Source organism: Eufriesea mexicana, unplaced genomic scaffold, assembly GCF_001483705.2.
Source record: "Eufriesea mexicana isolate 0111107269 unplaced genomic scaffold, ASM148370v2 scaffold6248, whole genome shotgun sequence".
Lineage (NCBI taxonomy): Eukaryota > Metazoa > Arthropoda > Insecta > Hymenoptera > Apidae > Eufriesea > Eufriesea mexicana.
The window spans coordinates 13364-35832 of NW_016914133.1; the positions used below are offsets into that span (position 1 = coordinate 13364).

The 22469-nt window shown below is 30.0% G+C and overlaps 1 protein-coding gene across 3 annotated transcripts in view; it reads left to right on the forward strand.

Moving 5' to 3' along the window:
- Positions 1 to 245: 245 nt before the first annotated feature.
- LOC108552350 (uncharacterized) overlaps positions 246 to 22469 on the forward strand; it is a 199079-nt gene continuing 176855 nt past the window's right edge. For all 3 annotated transcript variants that reach the window (XR_001890547.1, XM_017906851.1, XM_017906854.1), the window contains exon 1: positions 246 to 303. The gene's annotated coding sequence lies outside the window, so the exon portion shown is untranslated. The remainder of the gene's footprint in view (positions 304 to 22469) is intronic.

A 22469-nucleotide genomic window follows, 5' to 3' on the forward strand; every position in this document is an offset into this window, starting at 1 on the left:
TTATAACAAAATATCACCAATGTGTGTTAGTAATAAGTATGATTTATAATTATATAAACGCAAGAATTGCATAGAACTCGATACACTGCTTATAACGAAATATTCAGAAGAACACGAACAATCGAATAACGACAGCTCGCGGTGTTTACATGCCTTCGGCGATCATCGACTTTTGTCGACCCCGATCGTAGGCACGCATTCGGCAACTGTCGGCTACAATCGACAGTCCTACCGAAGAGGCTAAGGTTATAAACAGACTGTTGGTCGTAATCGTAGAGCTGCTGTTCCAGAGAATGTGAGTTTGTAAGTACTTGACATGGCTTTTTCAAACTATATTGTTTAATTATATACATATTATAGTATTATCTAGTGTTAATAAAACAAAATATTCTTGTGATGAAGCAAAATCAGTATTCTAAGCTTCGATAGTTTTACGTTTCGAAAGTTTTGAGAGCTTCAAATTTTATAAAGTTTATTTAATATAAATAATATGAATATCATATAATATTTATAAATAATGTAATAATACAATATAAAGAATATAATGCAATAATAGGAATAATATAAATATAATGTGAATAACATGATACAAATAATATAATATAAATACGAAATATTTAAATTTATTCCAAGAAAATAAAAAAATATTATCAGGTTATCATAATAAAGTTCAGTCCAGAAAATTCTTTTCCAAAAACATGTAAAATATTTCAATGTTATTATACAGGGTGTTTAAGATATTTAAAATCTTGTAAATATACGAAAAAAAAAAAGAAGAAAAATTTAATACTTAATATCGTTTTCGTGTTTATTAGAAAATCATTAAAATTTTAATTGATAACTTTTACATTGATTATTTGAAATTGTGATGGAAATTTGAAATTGAAAGCTGTATAAATACCACGAATCAGCACGATCAATATTGACGCAGCGAGATTACGAAATTACAGCGTTAAGCATCGATTTTTCAATTTTAGTGCGAGATGGTGGAAATAATGACGAATGTAGTAAACACGAAAGCTGGAAACAATTTACTTGGAAATGATTTCATTGTAGCTGTTGCAATCCAAATTTTCTTTGTCTTAAAGTAATATTCGAAATGGAGGTAATTGGTGTAAAAATTATAGTATTTATAGCATACTGTGATATTTTACTTATTTAGGTACTTGCACTAATATACATTAAACGAATTTCGTTTCAAATATATATTTAGTACTATAAAAATATTTAACCCTCTATGAGCCCGTGTAACTTTCATGTTACATACTAATGTATGTGTATTTTATTAAATACTACATTCAACGTTATCGTCTTCATCACTCCAGTTCGCGATTTTTCTTCCGATATATTTATAATTATTTTTACAATATCTCCCGTGGGTCCATTTTTAAAAATTCTAATTCTTTTTCATTTACCGGTTATTCGATTATGATAGGTTAGGTCCTCTACGGCCCCCTATGACCTTTCTTCCACAAGATGGCGTGGAGAATTATCTTGTCTATCTATTGCACATTATCTTGGCACAATAGTACAAACGTTGTTAATTCAAACTTTCAATATGAATTCGTTATAATAAAATTGTCAAAACTCCTGAATTTATTGGTTGATATTTGTTGATTTTATGTTACATACAATTCTTATAGCCAAGAGAAATATATATTCGGTCCATAGAGGGTTAACATAAGGACTAATGACCTATGATGTGTACCCAAATATGGTGTATATAGATAGTAATAATTAAAGTAGTATTATGAAAGTAGATAAGTACGTATGTATATACAATTAGGTTCATTTAATAATTTTCTTTATACATACAGTAACTATTTACAGGTAAAAGTAATTAACCCTACCTTTTGAACTTTTGTTTCGTGAAATTAATCGATTTTGCAATAAGTGGCTCATATATAACTAGGTTTATTACATTCATTTCAATAAAAATGATATTAATTTTGCCAAAAATAGCTGAATTTTGGTAATTACGTAGGAGAAGTTCCATTGTTGTTTGACCTTAGGTTTTTTCGATATATTCCAATAATTATTGTCGTTTTTATATTGCATTCTTTTGTATATATGTTGTGTCTGTGATAATATCATCGTACGATAAAAAATGTTTACTATATCAACAAATGAGATACAGTGAATTGCAAAAGATCAAACTTAAATTTGAATTTTGAATTTCCCGCCTCGTTTGCCATAGATATAACATAACCTATCTCGATTTAATATAATTACCTAATTAACTATGGATTTGAACAGATCAATGTCCCAATATCATAATAACTATTCGTAATAATATATTCATAATATTCATAATATAATAATATTCATAATAACTATGAAATACAAAAAATACAGTAAGACACCTGTGATTCATATCATCCATGCTGTAAGCAACAAAATTTGTGTCGAGTATCGTAAATATTTTATTGCGAATATCTTAGGACGCAAATCCAAGCTGCAATAACACGTAGAGGGAGAAGTTGCTTAGGATAACATCCCTAACAATATATTTCAAGGGTGAGATCACCCCTGTTCTATACAAGGTGTCCCTAAAGTCAAGGTACACCCAACTAATAATTCAACATGCAAAAATAGATCCAAAGGACAATAAAGTTATATTTTTTCCATTTAAGGCTCCATTTTTTAAATAAATTGAATCGTAGATAAGTGAGATACACGTGTACCGTGAATTTCGACTTGAAAATCGGTCATTTTGACTGCTTCGCTAATTCTACTGTTAATTAAACTAATCTACGTAGAGCCTAGCGTTCTGGTGTGATGTTTGCCAGTGTTTTTTGGATTCTGTTTATTTTCCACGTGGATTCACGAGATTCACGAGAGGTCAGGCGTGATATTTTTTGTCTCTGTATCGATTCCGTTTAAGTTCTGTGTACTAATCCTCTTATGCATGTTGGTGTGTTGCTGTTAGATCGGCTAGGTTTTCGTGGACGTGATATTGTGTTTGTTATTGGCACTTCGATAGGGTGTGTTTTTGTGGTAGGTTAGTGGGAGGAGAGGATGTGTAATGTTCGTCCCTTCTAAATCGTTCTCGGGTTTTTTTCCGTGACTAGTAACTACAGTGAAGTGTAAAGATTAATTGCTGATCATATGTGGATGTCTCGTATATAAAAACGTAATCTTCTTAGTTTATGGGTTTATTTAATGGCTCTTAAAGCTGTTCCAACGACGTCAGATGTAAGCTGTTTGCGAAGAAGATCTAAGGATACCTTGTTTTGTAGTGGCTAAAACGCTCAACAACAACCCTTGTTTTATGGCAGCTGTATATTTAACAGAGGGTGGAAATCGATATTGCAGTGCTTTGTTCTAAGTTTGACTAAACTTAATTAGACCTTACATACGTATCAAAAATTAACACGTTGACTGTCACGCGCATTTCGCGTGGCTTGCCCATGACACCAATATGAATATTTTATTATGCGATGCATATTATGTTGAAATATTATTTACAACAGATAAGGTGAGTTGCATAATCGCGTTTAATGTATTTTTCGTGGTGGGGGTCACCGGTGACCCCCGCGACGCTGTAGACCATTTTTGCCATTATCAATTGTTTAAAAAGCAACTCGAAAAAATATTTCAATTCCCGATTTTAGGATGAAGTTAGCGATGTATTTAGTGAAATGTTCCGATCACGAAGATTGCATTTCATCGAGCAATTACGTACAGAAAAAACGTCGTCGCGAATTTAAAAAGAAACCTGGAAGTGTGCGAAATGTAAGGCGATTTTGCAAAGTGTGCTATGAAAATAATTCAAATCAGCTAGGAAGAATGAGAGCAAAGAATTGCACTAAAAAAGTGGCGACATATTGTGCCGACTGTTTTGGTTCACCTTTTCTTTGTATAAATAAAATTATTTTTGCATGTTCTGTGTGGCATTAATTTCTTCCAACCATTATAGTAACAATGGTACCATTTAAAAATTTATCAGTATCGATATTTATTCTAATTATGTATTTTTGCTAATGGTCGCGTTGCCGGTCACCGGTGGCCCCCGTGGCACCACTACCAAGTTGAGTGCTTGTCACCGGTGACCCCCATGTTAGTCAAGTCTGATTTAATTTTATTTAATCTTTTAACATTAATGGTTGAAAGTGGTATACATTTTTAATATTGTGATTAAACGTATACATTTTGTTGTTTATGATGCTTGCATGCAATCATAATTCGATTAATTTAGTGTTTCTTTATATTGGATGTGATAGGTTTCCCAATTTAAAAGTATGTACTTTCTGATGGATGAATACGATGTTTCGAATTTATTAATAGTGATAAAAATATGGTAGTGACAAGATACAGTTATTCTGGGGAAGATTGTTTTATATAGGATAATTTCCGAATTCATCGTGTCAGAAAAATTCATTTTTCATTTTGGGAGTGTTTCATATTAGACATGACACTTTCTCTCTGGGGGATTTCGTATGGAATATATCTCTTTTCTCCTGAATATAGTTCCACCCCAATGTAATTCAATTTAATTTTGTAATTGAGTTATTCTCTGAATTTTTATGAAGAAACAATTATTTTAATACTTGGAAGTACTCATTTACATATTTATTGCGGAAATTATAAGAAAATAGTTAAAAATAAATAAAATTTGAATTTTAGTGAACTGAGCAATGGAAGTATATTTTATTTTATTTTATTATATATATAATATTTTGTTGTTTGTATATAATTAAGTAAGGAATATGCAAGATACATGCAAATTATACGCATGATATATATAAGAAATTTAATTTGTTGTTATTTAAATTACAGTATATTGTAATTTTGTTTATCTAGTAACAAAATTTCGTGTACCTTTCTGACATGTTTACAATGTTTAAAGTGTTACCAGTTTTATATAATATATTAAAAATTTATTTTTCTTTCTAGTACAAATTGTATTTTATGCATAACTCGACAGAAATGAAGTATGCATCTAAAATGTTTTTATATATGTATATTTCCAAAAGTGACATTCATATTTAATCTTTCATTCGCAATAATAGATTAGAAAAATTTTCAAAATACTCAAAATGAAATTTATATTTTCAGAATTCTCTAATAATAAGACAAATTTCTATGTGCATCCTGTAATCCCTTATTCTGATAAAAATATCCATTTTCATAAATATCAGCTGTCTAATTACACATATTTGATATACTATATTATAAATACAACAAACTCGAAAAGAAATTGAAAATCCTTATACAAAAATAATTCTAAACTATCTGCATATTTCAATATAAATTAAATACATCTTTATAATTAAATCATGATAAATCATGATAAGTAACTATGTACCAGAAATGAAAATTTCTGTCGTTCAATCATAATAAGTCACCAATGAGAATATTTCTAGAGCAAAAACTTCGTAATTTCTTCAATCACTCGCAATTTAAATAATTTATACCCGACATTACCAATATTTTAAATTACTCCCAAACTTTGGATCAAATTACCTACGTGTAATTTCAAGCATCTAAAATTCAAGCAGTGCGTGTCTGCAGCATCACCCATATTTTAACCCTTTGCACTCGACGATTTCTTCGTTACAGGAAAATAATAATTCGAAGACTTTCTGCCATAAGGTCGACGATATTTTTAAAACGATAAATAAGCAATCGTATGCAATTTAAATCGTAGAATTATTTTACTTCGACATTCCACGCATTGTTGGGTAATTGTAGATTTGATGTATTAATTAATATCCATCTTTAGAATCTGATTAAATGGCGACTGAGAGGCGCCTCTCGAGTGCAAAGGATTAATTCACCACTGAACTTTGGATTGACTTATTTCCCAAATATTTCCTTCCGAATCTCACTTTATTCTCTGGAATCTGTTGGTATTTTCTCGACTCGACATCAACCGAAATTACAGTTCAAAGAACACGCTGCAAACGTCGCGTTAGGGACCAAGAGGGAATCTAGGGTCCATAAAGCAAGTTTGTCGAATTCGATAATTTGCATTTCATTTCGGTACTGGCTCGGGAGCTGCTTTCTCGATAGACGTTAGCAGACGCCTCCAGGGAGACGTAAAACGCAATCTCAATGGCTTCAGAGATAAATGACCACCTGCAACGTGGGCGAAGTGTCAGATGAAATGTGGTTTTTACGTTTGACGTGAATCCTGAAGGAATGGATATCCATGACGTATATCGAACACATCAAACGTGTTTCTTTTGGCGCATTCAAATGCCTGTTCGCTTCTAGACATGTTTGCAAACAAAGCTGAAGATACTGCTTCTGTGAATTCAGGGTACGATAGAATTTATGGTTCGAGGAAGAATAGGCTGTTTCCCAATACAAAGATAAGACATAATCGCGAAATCAATTTTCTTTATACCGGAATAAATCGTTTTTGAATGAATTATTTTGAAAGAAAACGATTTGGAAATTCTATATTTTTAAATTTTTAGCTATTAATCCCTTGCACTCGATGATTTTTTGGCTAAAGAAGAGTAGAAATTCAAAGATTCTCTATTAAAATACTGAGGATAATCTTTTGAGCAGTAAATATAGAATTGTAAAATAATAGAATTATAGAATTATTTGATTTCGATACCTCGCACACTGTTACATTGCATTAAATTTGATACACAGGTAACCCTTCTATAACACAGTAGATAGGTTCCTGGAAAATTCCGTGTTGTGTGAGACCATGTTGTATGAGACCAGAGCTAGTACAAAAAGGCAGGTTTCGTTTCGAAAATTTATTAAAAACAAAATTTTTAATTCTACATAAACAACTTAATTTTTATTGAAAATATAAATGTATGTACAACACAAAACAAAAAAAGAACAAAAATATTATTTTAATTTAAACCAACTTTAATTTAATAAATTTCTTCGTCGTCACTGTATAATTTTGATTTAATAAATTTCTTCTTTTGTGTCAGTATAATCAATCGAGAACGCTTTTTCGGTGGAATAATATCGCCTTCGTTTTCAGAACTTTCTTTTTCATTTAAAGTTAACAAAATTTGTAATTTCACTTTGCTTGCTGGTTCTTACCAGGTCATTGTAAATTTCTCGATATGGAGCTGAACAATTTGGCAGCTTCCTCTTGAATTTTCGGCTTCTTTCAGCGGAAGGGTCTGCATTCGAGAAAAATGACTCGAGATTTATAGCAATGATTAGACCTCCTTGTAATTTTTTAATGTTAAATTATTAACTGCACAATTTTCATCGGTCCTCAAAATCGAATTGATTTACAGCTTCAGATGCCATTTCCATCAAATCTGTTATAGTGAAACCGTGTTATAGGATGCCGTGTTGTAGGAGGGCTACCTGTATTAATTAATATCGATCTTCCAAATTTTATGGAATGGTGTCTGAAACTCACCTCTCGAATGCAAGGGGTTAACTTGGATTAACCTTGAAATGGTGAACAGTAGTATTTTCATAGTACTAGTGGTAACTGGCGCCAAATTGACTTCCTATCAATAATGGTGACTTGACGTCAAATTGACTCCGTATTGCTAGTAGAAACTTGACGTCAATTTGACGTATCTTTAGATCGAGATATGTTTTACTTGTATTAACACAATATTTGTTATTTGATTTCAAGTCACCTTTATTGATACGGAATCTGTTGACAGATGGAAGGTAGGAGAAAAAGTGTGGCGCGACAGAGAATGGAAGGAAAGGAAAATAGAAACGTGGAGAAAGCTAGATGTTGAAAAGATAAGTTTAATTACATAAACAAATTAATCTAGGATATAAGGTGTGAATAAATAGTTTATGAGACCTGGATTCCGAGAACGAATGTTTATATGAACGTTAGATAAGGATTGGGGGTTTAAGCGAATTGTGTCACGCACCCTCTTGACACCCTGTCACGAGTTGGTCAGTCTCTCTAGAGAAGCACTCAAAGATAGATGTTGGAGGTATCAAGGGGGTATCGCGTCGTTCCCTTGATCATCCTGGTCGCGTGGTTTCCGCCCGGAATAATTCGTCTTCGCGGTTGTAAGGCGCGAAGATATCCCGATGTGGATGGACGGTTCGACGCGACACGGTATCTCGTCGACTTAACGAGGGGATACGAAAATCGTCTCGTGTTAGAAGAGAACCGTCGTCTCTGACGTGTCGAAAGGAAGAAGTTTAGAAAGAACCGGTGTGTTCGATGTTTCGAGAGGAAGTGTCTTTGAGAGAACCCTTGTCTCTCGGATCTCGTACGGAACTGAGCTCCTCGATGTTCCTAAGATCGGCCTCAGGAAAAATCGGGAGCTCGCCAAATATGATTGGCTGTTTTTGACCAAGGGCGTTCCCTTGGTTCGCAAATCGGTGACCTTGGAGAAAGGGAAGGTTCCCCCAAAAAGCAACGATAGTGGAGGAAACCCTCTCCTCCAAGGTGGGGTACCTGGGGTCCACCCGCGCGCTGGTGACCCCATCGGTCGTTTGTTACCCCTAGCGAGGATCTGAGGCTTCCAACGTGTGCGGACCACGTGGAGCCCTCAGACCTATTGTCAGCCAAGTCTTAAGAGCCGTCCCCTAATTTCGTTAAATTAGGGATTTCCTATAATATAAATTATAGTATTTATATATTACTAGTATTTATATAAATTATATATTTTTGAAGAGTTAACCATAGAGCTTTCAAATAGAATTAAAATGACCTGCCTCAGATATTTTATTTTTGACGATACTTATGTTGATTTTTATTCCGATTGAAACAATAATTTCATGTACCTATTTGTTTTTATTTTACCATTATAATTATTATCATTTGTATGTAATACATTTAGTTTCTTATTATAGGTCTATAATCCTATCATGATTTACATTAAGATTACCTTGCTTCGACTTGTATCATGAATTGTATGTATGTACTAAACAATGACAGTATTGAGATAATAATATATATCACGCTATAGTAATGAATATAATAATTAGAATTATTCAGTTACATTTATATTTCATTTGTTCATAGTGTCAATTTTTCAAATTTTTCCTGCTACTTTGTAAAATAAAATGAAAGTATATGTTAATAATTATGTACATTTAATTATAATATAATTATACATATTATAATATTATGTAATTATAATTTGATTATTAATAATATAATTTATAATTATATTTAATTATTGTGATAATAATTTAACGATTAACTTATATAATTATCGCATTTGAGAAACAACAGTAATACATATTAATATGTAACAGAATAACTCTAGTTCTAGTTCTAGTTTTAAGTTTAGTTTTAGGATATAGTTCTTTTTTGTTCACATATAGATTTCTCACCTGTATGTCAGAATTGTTTTGTACCTCGTGGGTACGTGTGACAAAGAAGTTGGCATGTCTCTAGACATTTATTTACATAAGTACCTTATCGTAGTAGTATGTCGTGTATTTTTTTATTCAATGTATTGTGCACCACTATGCAATATTCATAGCGTTCCATAACATGTGGAATCTGCTTTACCAGTGAATCGAGGACACACAACAGTGAAAAAAGTTCATGTAAACATGTGCACCGTTTGACCTTGTTCTCAAGTTACAGCCTGTTTTGTACTCTAGTAAGGTATAATGATCATCTTAAGCCTATATATGACTGCAGTTGGAGTATATAAAGTTACCCTATCTTTCAAAATTTGCATTAAACTATAGTATTCTAATATTAGGTGTATTGTAACTCTTAACCCTTTGCACTCGACGATCTTTTAGATAAAAAAGAGTAGGAGTTCAAAGATTTTCTGCTATAAAGCTGACGATATTTTTTTTAGCAGTAAATAAGGAATCGTATAATAATTAATATGCAGAATTATTTGATTTCGGTACCTCGCACACCGTTACATTATCCTAAATTTGACATATTAATTAATATCGACCTTCAAAATTTTACGAAATGGCGATTGAAGGGTGCCTCTCGAGGGCAAATGGTTAATACAAGAAGCATGAAATATTCTGCATGAACAAACGTATTAAAAAGATAAAACTATAAAAATAAAAAAATTTGTTAGATGAATCTGGACATGTGTATATACACTTGTCTATTACACTATTTATTTGAATTATTAGTACTATTAATTTTAATTATATAAATAATTATTAATTAATAAGAAATAAAATTTGTTAATTTAGTATGAAAATAAATTTATTAATTTTTAATATAAATTTTTAAAATTAATTCAATTTTGCAAATTATTTAATCAATTGGTTAGTAAATACACATTTTGCAGATAGAAATGAATACCAATATTTAACAGTTAACAAATTAATATATTTAGATAATAATATTTAAATATTGACAACAATTCTCAATAAACTATTTTAAACACAAAGATTGATTCTATCTTGAAAATTTCTCTCTCTCTCTCTCTCTCTCTCATTCGTAACACATGTTTACTCAGTGACGATTTTCACGTAAATGTTTCATTCTGGCACACTCTTCTAAACATTTTGTAACAACATTCATACTAGACTCCACTCGCACATATTATATTTATATCATCCCAAATGACTTTCACTTATTCTACTTTATTCCCATTCACACATATAAAATCAACACACGCATTTGGTCTAATTTCAGTTATTAGGTACAATAAATATGGATGAAACGTAAACACACATATTCATATGTATTTAATAAATTTTGGAACCAGAATTTTTTAGAAAAGTCAAATAAAAAAATTATATTCTATTTTCCTTTTCTGTTATTTTATTTACAATTTTTCTTTTGGCGATTCTATCGTTAGTTACATAATATTTTGTGAGTTAATAATTGAATAAAATTAGTCATGCTATTTTAAATTCTTATTGAGGTATACGTAAATATAAAAATGGCCAAAAGTGCCCAAATGAATCACAGGCTTGCATGACCGTCTTTATTATTTTTGTAGCACATTTTCATGATTGAAATAGTTTGGTCTGTTATGAAATACCACCTTGCCTAATAGCGTGGATGTAATATTGAATTTGATCAGTATATTGGTAAATCTAGCCTACATCAATATAAAGAATCTGTGTTTATTTTTCATTACATTAGAGACATGACTATTCACATTTTCTTCATGCTCAGTATCTTTATTATCATTTTCTATAAGATATTTATATAATTATTGATATATTGATTATTAATATATACATGTCTTAAAATTTCAATACGAATTTATTATATGTATATGTATGTACAACAACTATACACCAAAATAGTACCTTCAAGAGTAAAATAAATAAAAAGAATTGAAAACAAATTCGATTAAAAATTTTTAAAGCAGCGACAAAGCAATTTTGCCCAATTTTGAGTAATGGTACTGCTTGCTGTTGAACAGAAATTCAGTAAAATATTTAAGCCACGTTTTGAAATATTTAGCATACATATTACAATTTTAAGAATATTTACACGAAATTGTAATTACACAGTATAAAATGACAGACACAGTGAAAAAATTATACAATCAAAGAAATATTTTTATATAATTATATTCAGAGTTATATTTCCTCAAAAAGAATAAAAAGAAATGTCTCATTTTCTTTCGCAAAGAATAAAATCATTCTAAGTGATTATTATTTATTTTATATTCTTAAAAATTTATGAATATATTTATCGTTTATTTTACTAATACTTAATGTTATTTTGAACGTATTTCTAATATGTAATAAATATTCCTTGTAAAATATGGGTATCCTTTAATTTGATTTGTGAATTGAAAAAATTCTCATAAAATATGACTGCCAAGCATAGTCATTTGACATTTTTCATTTAGTCGAACATGTATGGTATGATACCATACGTTAGTATCTCAGATTTGCTTATGCAATTTTAAAATATCGAAATTTGTAATTCATTTTTCATTCGAGTGGTATTAAACCTCTGCATTCGAAAGCTCTTTTGCTATAGAAAAATTACAATTGGAACCTTTTTTAATAAAAAGACCATGATATTTTTTACATCTCACTTACATCCAAACTTGGATAGAAATCATCTACATTCGACAGAATAAAACTATTTTCTTTTATTATTTCATGCATTATTGTAAAATCTTAATATTGAATACCAAATTTTATTATTTTATTTCGTGTTTTATTTTATAAAGCATTATATAATTTCAATATACAATACTTTGATTAATTGTTAATAGTGTTAACACTAAAACTGTCCACCAATCAGAATTCTTGCTTTCAGAATTTTTATTTTCACAGTATTTTCACGAAATCATGCTGTTCCTATCAAAATTAATTTTTATCTTTATTAAGATATAAATGTGATTATATACACATAATTATTTTCATCTTAACAATTTAATTATTATTTTCCAACTAATGTAAATAAATATATTTCTCTCAATTATTTTATATTACTATGTCAATATTTCGAAGCTTACCCTAATTTTTATATTTTATTTCGTGCAACAAGAATTCGTGCAACTTATTATATTTTCGTGCAACTTAATTCGATTTTATTTTTATTTCTTAAAAAATTTTATTTCTGGAAGATTTCTTCAGTTTTGCACCGTGCATTAAAAATAAGACGTGTTCAGCAACATGATTCATAATAGAGCTTCGAGAAATACCATTAAGTAACTGTCATTAACTTGACATGATCAGTTATAACAATTTGTTCACACTGAAACGAGAATTAAGAGTACATAATGGGGTTCAACATCGACTATGGAACACCTATTATGTAAAGTATTTGTAGCGTCCTACCGTATCGAATCCCTTCGATGTCCTAGAACGCTTATCACGCGCCAAATTAATATTAAGTGACTAGTTGTAATAATAAGGATCCAGAGTGTGTGGTCAAAAGAGAGTGTTTATTTATAGAAAAGTATAGAATAGTTATAACGGAGACGTTGAACGGAGTACCGTTTCGAACACGCGTTTATACGTGCAAGTAAGATGTTTCAAGGATCGGTGTCGAAGACGAACCGATTTCTCATTATAAACTCGCTTTCCGGGACGGAACAGTATTGTACGTCATCTCTCCTGACGTAATGCTTTCACAGCAGGTCATTCGTTTGTTTATCAAACGAATAGTTCCAATGTATGTTTGTTCACCATATGAACGAAGTTATATTTTAATCTTCGGTGTAATAGCGAATAGATATAGATGGACTTCGATAGCACAGAATCGACAAATTATTTGGAAACGTTATTAATTTTATAATTGGACTTGAATTTTTATTTTAATAATAAACAATGAAAATGTAAATATTTTTATTAATTCCAAAAGTCAATATTTATAATAATATATAAATATATAAATTATTAACAGATTATTATATTAATATTTTCCAAAATATTGATTTTTGAAATTAATAAAAATATTTATATTTTCATAGTAAATTTCATTTTTATTCATAGTTTAAAAATTCATGTTTACTTACAATATCATGGAAAATTTATGAAAATTGAATACAATGATTTATATTATGATTATGGTTATTTTATGCACAAATGAAATTAATTTATGCACTGATATTCTATGAGTCATTTTATATCTTATAAAATATAAAAATATAATTATTGTAAATCCGTAGACACATACATAGTGAGTTATAAAAGTATTTATGTTTCTCCAATTGCTAATTTCAACGAATTCTGGTTTTTCTATAGTACAAGTATCAAAATCTTTATTAATGGCAACGAATATTATGTTGAACATGATTAACATCAATTGCTATTTTAATAAGAATGTGATTATCTGAACTTATTTATGTTCAGCATGTCACTTTAATTATTACCAATTATTTAAAATATATATAATTGTGTCTTATAGTATAATGATCGTACTTTTATTTTTTAAATAATCTTTTATTTTATATTAGTATTTTTGAAATTCATTTTTTTTCTTTTTAATTCAATTTTATTCTGTATTTTTATAATTTTTATGAAAATTATGTTTATTTCGCGGTATTATATTATAGTAGAATACGATTTAGAAACAATAAATATGTATTATTTCATACTACTTTCTATTAAAAGTATTTATTATATTTTTTTTCTTCCGAGTTTATTTCAGATTTAAACCAAGGCTTCGTTCCGATAGAGTCGAATCCGTTTCAGGTTGAACCTCGATTAACTGTTTTCGTCGGAATTGAGACAGCTCGAATAAATTGAGACCCACCGAATAATTGAGACCTAGGGAGAAAAATTGAAAATAAAATTTATATACGCAACAGGCATTTTATTTAAAAAGAAATATAATTCCTTTTTCTTATATATATATATATGTATTACAAATTTTGTAATATTTATATGTATTACACTTCATATTTTTTGTATTATTTATACGTAATATGAATAAACTCTTTCATATTTGTATTATAATATATGATATACATATATGTACTTGTAGAACGTTTCTTATGTATAAATAATTTGTAATATAATATAAAATGTTTATTATGCGTATGAATTTTATTTCCCATGTTTATACATGAAATTGTACATATACATATTTATTTATTTTTATTCACATCCCTTAATTTATTAATATTGTCAAAATTTTCTGAAATTCCTTTTAGAATATTGTCAAATTATTTTGAAAATCCAGGAACATTACGTAAAGCTGCAGCTCGTTGTCTCCATTGTTTTTCTTTTTATTTTGAATTATTTATTCATCGTTTCGATCATTCAGTATCACAATGACTATGTATGTGTCATTAATTCCTGGCTTACTGTCAAACATGTGCCAGGAATTATGAAAGCGATCTAATTCTAATTCAAAAATCCGAATACGATTTTGTTTTAAATATTTGTTATAATTAATTATGTTTCTAAATAGGTATAAGAGCAATCCACTTTTAAACAAAATTCAATAACCATAGTCCTTGAGGGATGAAAAAAAGCATAATACTTGAAAGTCACTCTTTTTCCACGATGTTAAACACTCGCACAAGTAATCTCACCGCATTCGGCTGAAACCACATTTGCCACGCAAGAAAAGCGCTTTTAAGGAGAGGAACAATTGTGAAATGTTTGCAAGATGCAATTCAACTCTTCGAGTGTTTCCCTAAGGACTAAAGAAATATAATGTTTTCTTCTTACCCCGGTATTTACTGACCCAGAGTACCTACTGTTGTTTGGTTTATACCCAAATATGAAATACGTTATATACATGTACAAAAATATATTTTCGAGCATTATAGTTTATTATTTAAATTATATTCTCCTGTGACATCAATTTTATAAACCAGTGGAATATGTAACTATTAAAATAATTTGTTATAGACTATTCTACAGTTTATTGTAGTACACTTAATTCTGTTTTTACACCATTGATACGTTCCCGAAGAATAAGTGTAAAAAAAATTCGTGTAAAAAAATATATTGCATCTATGGAAAAATAGAAGATTGGTTCCAGTCCCAAGAAATCAGCAAAAGTAATACAATAAACCATGAGTTTTCATGTTAGCATCTTAAACATTTTATTTCATAAAGATTGCACATGTATCGTACAAAGTAAATTATCATTTGAAAAGGAAAAAAACATGTCACTAATTCATGAAGACAAAAATTAGGCAAGATAATACGAGTTACACGTAAAAAGATTTTATTCGTTGTCACTTTCTGACAATAAACGCATACGTTTGCGTAAGACTGCGATATTACTGCTATCGCTAGAAATGTCTTGGTTATCGTCTTCGTGTTCCATTGGTGAAATTCTTTCTGTAATCTCTTGAACAAAATTAGGACTAGCCACCTGTGGTGCCGATGTTTCAGTGGATTTAAGAACGAATTCGGTAATTAATCGTTGTGTTTGGGTTTTGGCTAGGCCAAAAATTTCGGTCGATTGTGTTAAATCAAAATAAGTCGTGTAAAAAGAGAATTAAATTTTTTCCCTAATTCGTGTTAAATCAAAATCGTGTAAAAGAAGTTCGTGTAAAAACAGAATTGGGTGTATACTATAGTGTACTATAGTTCATTATAGAATAGTATATGTAGACAAATAATAAATTTACTGTGAAAATGAATAATACGAGTATTTACATAACGTGATGAAGCAACTCGAGGTTTTACACAGTGTCCTTTCACAAGTCGACATATGGTATGAATATTGAAACATATGAGAAATTTGAATTTCGTGTTTCGCCCAATTTTCAATCGATTCATGCATCCTACTCGATACATGTGTGGAGTGAAACGCTTTTTTGACTGAAAAATTATTGACCAAGTGGTCATGGTTTAAGAACTGACATTCCATGAAAATTTTTGCATATATCTTTATTGAACATAATTAAATAAAACATAACCAAAAAATTTTGGTAAAAAATACCAAATTCGCATTTTTGTTCTGAAGCATTAGAATTTTATTTATATTCTAATTATAAATATTATTTTTGAAATTAATATTCTAAATATTCCTTTGAGATTTAATTTTTCTTTAAGTTTAGATATCTCTTTTAGATCCAATTTGTTTTAATTTTACATTTTCTTTTTAGATCCAATTATTTTTCGTTGACCATAATACCTGTTTTATTTTATTTTTAGAGAATGTTATTAATGATGATGTGATAAAACATTCTTTTTCCTTTGATCGATTTTATATTTCTTTGTTTATTCGACATTCAGAATAGTCAAACCGTGAAAAATATGGAAATTTTCGAATTTTTCTTACATTTTAAGAGACTTCGAAATTTCGACGTTTTGATAAACTCACCATTGCTAAAAATATTTCTTTTTTGAAAATAAAATATTCTCTGAAAATATTCTCGAATATCGTCTATTAATTTAGATTTTATAAAATACTAAAATATTCACTGTCATACACGTCATTAATTGAAATCGATTAATAATAACGTTTATCTATAATAAAGTGAAAAATATACTACTATTTATAATAACTAAATTTAGACGACGTACGCGTATTAATAATAACTAGACTATTTTCAGTAAAATGCAGAATAATCTGGAATAAACTAAATGTGAATAAACACGTGGTTAATTAACAAATTAAAGAATTGGATGTACGAGAGATTTAACGGAAAGTGTAAATATAAATGACAGATTTAATGAATGTATTCTACAACGTAAAATGAAACGGAGCAATCAACATTAACCGAGATAAATATGTATATATACAGTAATGACATTATATATAAACAGATTTATCAACAAGTTATGAACGTTTTGAATGTATATTTCTGTGCATACGAATATTACGTAAAATGCAATTTGTATGAAAGGTGCTTAATAGAATATTTCATTCGCGTTTAATTGCATGAAATCGATTTTCGTTAATAAATATAAATAAAGCTAAACTAGTACTAAAATGTCTTGAATATTTTAGTTCAACAAAATATATTATTATTAGCCTATTCATTAAGAATAACCATCAATTTTATTTCATATTATATTATATTCCACAAATTACTCACGTTCTTATATTAATTTTGTTCCAAGTATTATGTTAAATTTAAGCTACATTTTTGTAGAAGAAGGTAATTAACCACTGTGATACTCTCTTTCATTAATACTGTTCTAAATGCTATTAAATTGAGTTTAAATAGGCAACAATCTATAGAAAAAGATAATTAAACACTATGACACATATTTTCATTCATCTTTTTTCAAATGTTATTATGTTAAATTTGAGCTATTTTGTATAGAAGGAGGTAATTAATCTTTGTGAGAAAATCTTTCATTAATATTGCTCCACACATTATTGTATTGAGAATAAACAGTTATTTTCCTGTAGGTGAAAGATAACAGTATTCAACACGAATTTTAATCTGTATATGAATTGCATAATTCATGTAAAGTTTACTTCCTTGAAAACGAATCCGCAATTGAAATTGCACTCTTACTTTTCGAAAATCGTAAATTTTTCTATAAATACAAAATTTTTTGATGAAATTAAGTATTGCATAGAAAGTAAGAACGTTAGGAGGTTCGTTATTATCTTACAAGTTAGACGATAGTATCTCGAGTTTATCAATGTTCATAATTATAATTATTTCTGTGTCTAAATAATTATAGTTGGTCGTCCAAATTTGAAAATAAATTGCCGAAGGTATTTATTGAGCACTATTCTTGTATTTTTACAAAGAGTTCTTTATCTGACGCAAATTTGTTACACAGTATCGTATTTTGTAGGCTTTTCTGGAGAAGAAGCCATGGCACAGAATTTTCGAAACAGTTTTTATTTCGATTGAATCAAGAAAATATTCGTCGATGACGCGTATACAGTATTTCATTACAGTAATATAATCCCAGTATCGAGTGCAATGGAACTATCATATAACAGTCTACGAAAAGAAAAAATAAATAAAAAATAAAATTCTGTCATAAACTTTCAAAAAATTGACAAAAATAATTGACAAAAGGAGCTTTGAAAATTTACAATAGATATAAAATATTTTAAGGTTGGAACGTAACTCTTTGCTTGGTATTGTTTCCTAAAATTTATTCTTTGGGAAATGATACTAATTACCAGTTCTCATCACGTGGAAATGGCTACGCATCGAGACTCGGGCATGCGCCACAGTGGCGCAAGCCTACTGGCGCCACCTGTATCAAAGATACCCTAACCTAACTTGGAACGAAAGAAGTTAAAGCGAAGCTACTGACACTTAATTAAATTTCGTGTCTTACAAAATGAAATTCGATTCGGTATACTGAAACTTATTACTCTAGAGTCGCAACGCTGATATATTTCATTTCAACGGACTCTAATATTTCCAAGTTCTCACAAAATTGGGGAATCATGTATGAAAAACGCGAGCAAAGAAAAACCAAGTTAAAATCGCGATACGTCCGAACGAGTTGGCGATTATTCGAAAAACCGACTAACCTACGCGACGTATTCCTGTTTACAAGACAACTTCATTCCTCGGCACTCTTCCATTTGGACCTAGCCCATCCAACCACCACATACCCCACCATGACTTATTCGCGAACGAAGGTGGTCAACGAACCGACGAAACACCCAAAATCAACCCGTGGCCCCCTAGCGAGGCCCGTGTCACGTAGGCCCAAACCTCAAGGAGTAGAAACCCGGGAATCATCCCTGGTGACTAACCGCAGGCCCATATACAGTCTCGACGGCTACAGGACCATTACCCCGGCGCGTACGCGATGGTACACAGGACGACTAGGGCCGCAAACTCTCGTATTGATTCTAGATGAGCCACCAACCCGGCGACCATCCTAGAATCGATGCGTGACGAAGGTAGCAGTGGCCGGAATGAATATCGGAACGAGTCGTTTGGATAACTTACGAAGCATGGAATTGTCGAGTACACGAGAGTACGTCGCGCAGGCTAGTCGGTGCTTAAGAACGATCGCGATTATCGCGAGAACAATTATCCGCACAGACTTAACCCGTTTTAGGTACAAGCTTTACCTCTCGAGGCTGTTATAGAATGTTCCGACTACAGGACCCATCTCCCGGTCATGTACGCAGATACATAATTGGTACCCAAGACGACTAAGGTCGAACCCTCGTATTGATACCAGATGTCCCACCGGTTTGCCAACCACCCTAGATTTCGATACATGACGAGATTGACAATGGCAGAAATAAGTATTGGAAACGAGCTTTGAGGATAACTTACGAGGTGTGGAGCTGTCGAGTATACCGGAGTGCATCGCGTAGGTTAGTCGGTATTTAAGAACGATCGCGATTATCGCGAGGAGAATTATGTTGTATTTGGTAAACGAGAGGAATAAGACAGGGAAATATGAAATGTATACATTCTTCTTTTTTTTATTTATGCTATTTATCGCATTATGGTATAATTAGCAGTGTGCACCTTTCGTGCACACTAACATTATAGAGTATTTATATGTATAATATTCTTATTCTAGAACTTATGTCTAATTCCTAATTATCTACCAAGTAGAACACTGATTGGTACAAACTGTGTGAGTTTTCTGTTTAACAACTATATATTATGCGAAATATTCTAATTCTCAAATAAAGATAAATAAAAACGAAAAAATAAAATCTGAAAAAAGAAAAAAATAATTAAAAGCTGAAAAAGAAGAAAATAATTAACATCTGAAAAGAAGAAAAAATTATTAATTCCTGAAAATAAAAAAAATTATTAAATTGTTTAACGGGGTGGGGTGGCCAACCCTAACCTCACTTCGGTTATTTCACTGAAGCGAATGTTAATTCATCCTGTGACATAATTCCAGAATAACAAAATTCAAATTTGTTAGTAATGTCGAAACAGGAATGGTTGGAGTAATTTAATATACAATGGGTCAATTACTTAAGTGGTGGCTGTTAAGCAACAACTCCTAATTTCAGTAGTTTTGTTGAAATTGAACAGCCAAGGAAGTTCCCGGAAGTAGCGATCGATGCCTTTCCGTCTGCGTCTAAGTGGCCTTTGTTTCCTTTCCGTCTTCCTGGCCCAACTACTATAGTATTGTTCGATATACACGAATCATGGTACCTATTAACCCTTTGACTGCCACGCCGAAATCACATGTTTGGCTCAGGACGCCACGAGGGTGTACCCCAAGAGATGCAAGATTTATTTTAATATTTTGTCGATCGACGTTCTAATAAAAATTTTTAATTGTTCAATGGGGCACTTTTTTTTAAAGTATATTCTAATTAGCGGTTATATTCAAAATGCACTAACTGTCAATTTTTATTCGATTTTTACAATTGTAGTTTTGCTAATAGTTCAAGTGTTCTGGTTACCAATGACCACCGTGGCGCCACAGAAGAAACTGTGGCTATCATATATAACCAATGTATAGTGAAAGTGTTAATGGTCATGTATTTGAAAAAGAATTATTTTCAATTCGAATGCCTATATAATTTTCATCCTTCGATTCATAGTAAAATATTTTTAATTTGATATAAAATATTTTTGAATTCACAATTATTATAAAATATAATGTGATTTGTTTATACAATTTTTATAATATAAAATTAAAGAGTACCTCTTTATTATTTTATCAATTATGATGTAAGTAATAATGTATTTCAAATAATAATAATTATATTTATATTACACATTGTCGTTTCAAAATTGTATTATGTTTCCATATGTATTCTGTTTCTTTTAGGAAGAGTTTTAAATATATTTGCAAAGAATATTAATATAGAGAAATTATTGTAAATTAATTTCTTATTTTGCGTTATTATAAATTCTTTACTAAAATTGTTAGTTGTAAATTATAAGAAGTTAATGCAAGCTATTAATCCTTTGCACTTGGTCATTTCTTCGTTACAGAAAAATCGTAACTCGAACACTTTGTGCCATAAAGTCAACGATATTTTTAATATTTTAAATAAGAAATTGTATGCAAGACCTAGAATTATTTTACTTCAATATTCCACGCATTGTTGGGTAATTTTAAATTTGGTATATTAATTAATATCGACCTATAGAATCTGATAAAATGGCGTCTGAGAGTCGTCTCTCAAGTGCAAAAAGTTAATATAGGGAAAAATATAAAAATCATTTTTTATTCTATAAACAATTGTAAAATGGATACAAATATTATAAAAATTGTTCATATCTTTAAATAATATTCTGAAACAGTGATTTTCAACTATTTTCATCTCACGACACATAATTCATAACCTAATTACTATAATTCTGTGATATATTTATTTTACCAATATGACAAGAAAAAAGAATAGAAATTTTATTGATATTGTTACATTGAATATTGTCATTTTTATATTTGACAGTCTCAAAGGTAGATTAAATTATTAACTATTTCATCGTTTAAAAATTCTCACGTTACACCCAAAAATGTTGCAATATATGAGCCGTCCACTGCACAAATTCATTAGCTCCATAAAACAAAAAGTGGAGAAATGCAATGAAATAATGTATATTGTTTTTCAAAATTCCCTTTATAATTTAAATCGAAATAAATATCGTAGAATGCATGAATACAAATGTAACTTTCATCTAGCGGTATATAAAATTTATAAGAAAAAATAGCCAAAAGGTAATCGTTAGTAATGTTACCATTTTTATGTTACTGGAAGAGTTAATCGATTTGGCAAGTGGGAAAAGTAATAAATTTAAATTTTACTAAATTTTACTTAAATTCTGATAAGACGACACTAAAAAATTCACCGTTATCATTCGTGGCTTGCTAGTGCATTTGAGTTGCATTATTGCAACGATTTACATTAGAGTACGGAGTTAATCAAAGTGACCTCTGAAATAAATTATTTATTATTCAGTGGCCAAAAAATTTTTGTCGTTTAATGGTGTTAATCTTAATTATCAGGGAAAGTTATTATAAATATAAAAAGTTATGACTATACCAAGTGCTTTGACACTTAAATTTAAGATTTTTCAAAAAGTGGAGTTAATCGATTTGTGCAGTGAACGGCTCATATCACTGAACTCTAATTAAAAATTATTGATCTAAAATTACAGATCATACACTTCCATTTACAATCTATTTACTTATTAGATATTATACTCCCACGCTCATTTTTCTACATTTGTTTGTTACTAAGATATTATTCATACTTCAAATTATTTCTGCACTTTTACAGCCATTTATTTATTACTGAAAAATTACTA